The 3,224-nt window shown below is 44.1% G+C and overlaps 1 pseudogene; it reads left to right on the top strand.

Moving 5' to 3' along the window:
• The window catches only part of LOC112073617 (plasma membrane calcium-transporting ATPase 2-like), a 77,195-nt pseudogene that overhangs the window by 66,134 nt on the left and 7,837 nt on the right, over nt 1–3,224 (top strand).

Genomic DNA, 3,224 nt, shown 5'->3' on the forward strand with positions numbered 1-3,224 from the left:
GAAACTTGTACAAACTGGTACTAAACCTGATACAGATTTACTACTAGGTCAGATGTATTTGGTTGAAAGTAACCATGGCCATTACCCTGGCTTAAGAAACTTTACATAAAAGCTACTACCTGATACCAGATACTACCTAGGATACGATGTATTTGTTTGGAAGTAACCCTGGGATACCCTTGGTAGAAACGGTTACATAAAGGTACTACCCTGATAGCAGATACTACTAGATCAGGATGTATTTGTGAAGTAACCCTTGGGCATTTAGAAAACCTATTCTACTCAGATCCATCTCTATTACCCTGTTGGGGTGTTTCTCCTGTTATCTAAATGTGGAGACCACAAGGACCACAGTAGGACCTTTTCTATTATTCCTGTATCTAAATGTGGAGTACCACAAGACCACAGTAGCACCGTTCCTATTTATTCCATGTAAATCTAAATGTGGAGTACCACAAGGATTACAGTATGGACCGTTCCTATTATTCCCTGTATCTAAATGTGGCTTTTTAATAGTACCACAAGGATCACTAGTAGGACCGTTCCTTTAATTTCTGTGATCTCAAATGTGCGTAAGTACCACAATGGACCCACAGTAGGAACACTTCCTAATTATTCCTGTTAATCTAAATTGTGGCCGCGTACCCACAAGGTATCACAGTAGACCGTTTCCTATGCTATTCCTTGTATCTTAAATCCATCTGCTTGAGAGTATATTGTGGCCTAAGAGACCACATTGCCCATGAAGCAATTACAGCTAAGTGCTCAGATAGAAGGCGTGTCTGCGGTGGATGGTAGACTACAGTAGAAGGTTGTACTGTTGTTTGGAGCGTAGACTACCAGTAAAAGAAGGTGAGTCTGGTGGATGGTAGGACCTACAGTAAGAAGGATGTCTGAGTCGAAAATGAGCTTAAGACTACCAGTAGAAGGTGTCTGGTGGATGGTAGACTACGCTAAGGCAATTTTATGCGATAACAGGTAGAAGGTGACTCTGGGTCAGTACCCTGATCATTGACAGAAACTCCCTGACTCTGGGTCAGTACCCTGATCATTGACAGAAACTCTGTGACTCTGGGTCAGTACCCTGATCATTGATAGAAACTCCGTGACTCTGGGTCAGTACCCTGATCGTTGATAGAAACTCCGTGACTCTGGGTCAGTACCCTGATCATTGTGATAGATGTCTCACCTACATGTACATTACAAAAACCAAGTTCCCTCCCGGAGTAGCCTGTCTGTCTAGCTTATTACCTTGGCCTGTCTGCTGCAACGTGTCTGTCTATCGTGCTACCATAGCCCGTCTGTCACAACCTGTGTGTCTGTCATACTACCATAGCCTGTCTGCCTAACCTGTCTGTCTGTCTTCTGAGCAGCCTGTCTTGTGTTCTCCTCCTCCAGATCGATGTGGTGAACACGTTCAAGAGCGGCAGCTCCTATCAGGGCCAGCTGCGGAGACAGTCCTCCACCACCAGTCAGAACCAGGATGTAACAAATGTTTCTAGTCCCAGTCACGTGTCCTTGTCCAATGCCCTTTCTCCTACCTCTCCTACCAGCACTGCCTCTCCTGCTGGGCGTGAGTCACTGTCCTCTGTCAGCTTCTGCTACTTCGGAGATGTCTTCCAGTCTCCTACCGTAGCAGTATCCCTTTTACATTTACGTTGTAAAACTCCTTGTTTTTCTAGAAATCCCATTGGAATAATCAGGAAATCTGTGAATCTTCCTACCAGGATTTGTGGAAAACATTGGAATTTTTTTGGAAAGTTTTGCAACCCTAGTCAGGAGTCATTTTCATGACAATATCAATGTTGCCTGGTGAAACTGTAAAGGTTACTGTTCATCTTTACATTCTACAGTCCAGAGATTCTTCTTTCTAGTAGCTAATTGACACCAGTCTGGTTGCCAGATCTGTAAGAGTTTTAGCTAGCTCTAGCTAACTAGTTGGTAATGACCTTGTCCTTGTGACCAAGCTAAGGTTGCAATTTTTTTTGTAATTTTCCCCCAAATTCCCCAGATTGGCCAGAAATCATGGTTGGAGGATTTCATGCTTTTTCTTCTTCCTGATTCCGCGAATCTTCCAACCGTGTTTTTCAGAACAAATTGGTAAAGTTACAGAACTTCTGCAACTCTAGACCAGACCGAGCTAGTGGATCAGGAGGATGTGTCTCTGAAGACATCTTCTCTAGACTTATTTTCTTTCTGCATTTTCTTTTGCTTCAATTTTTTTTTTAAATCTTCTTCTTGACATTCTGTTCATCTGTGGCTCAGGCTTCCCAGAGTGCTGTTTTTTCATTGTTACATGTCTTTGTTTTCCCAGAGTGCTGTTTTTTCATTGTTACATGTCTTTGTTTTCCCAGAGTGCTAAGAGTGGAGTGAGGCTACCGCCCACGGCGTGAATTTCAGGTTGTGAGTCCGTCCGTTGTCTGAATAAACTTTGATGTAAAACTAATTCAACAAAAACTCACCGGGCTGGGTAAACATTCAAGTATAAGCCAATTATATAATTTCTTACTGTGAGTTTCAGCCAATGGTATCAACCCTTACTGAGCCATATAAAATCACATTATGGACCTGACCTGATCCATGCTGAAGTCTATAGTGTCACATTATTTACAGGGGAAAACTGGACCTTAGGTTTCTCTCCTCCATACAGCTGAGAAGACAAGATGGAAGGTCTAACTTCTCTCTCGCCAGTCCCATAGTTCTCTGTTCTTCTTTCCGCGGCAGGTAGCCTAGTGGTTAGAGTGGTGGGTCAGTAACTGGTATGGTCAGGTAGCCTAGCGGTTAGAGTGGTGGGTCAGTAACTGGTATGGTATGGTCAGGTAGCCTAGCGGTTAGAGTGTTGGGTCAGTAACTGGTATGGTAGGGTCAGGTAGCCTAGCGGTTAGAGTGTTGGGTCAGTAACTGGTAGGGTCAGGTAGCCTAGCGGTTACGAGTGGTTGGTCAGTATGTATGGTAGGGTCAGTAGCTAGTGGTTAGAGTGGTGGTCAGTAACTGGTATGGTCAGATAGCCTAGTGGTTAGAGTGTGGGGTCAGTAACTGGTATGGTACAGTAGCCTAGTGGTTAGAGTGTGTGGGTCAGTAACTGGTATGGTCAGTAGACTAGGGTTAGAGTGGTGGGTCAGTAACTGGTATGGTAGTCAGTAGACTAGTGGTTAGAGTGGTGGGTCAGTAACTGGTATGGTGTCAGTAGTAACGTGTAGAGTGGGGGTCGAGTAATTGGTATG

Source organism: Salvelinus sp. IW2-2015, unplaced genomic scaffold (genome assembly GCF_002910315.2).
Source record: "Salvelinus sp. IW2-2015 unplaced genomic scaffold, ASM291031v2 Un_scaffold2320, whole genome shotgun sequence".
Lineage (NCBI taxonomy): Eukaryota > Metazoa > Chordata > Actinopteri > Salmoniformes > Salmonidae > Salvelinus > Salvelinus sp. IW2-2015.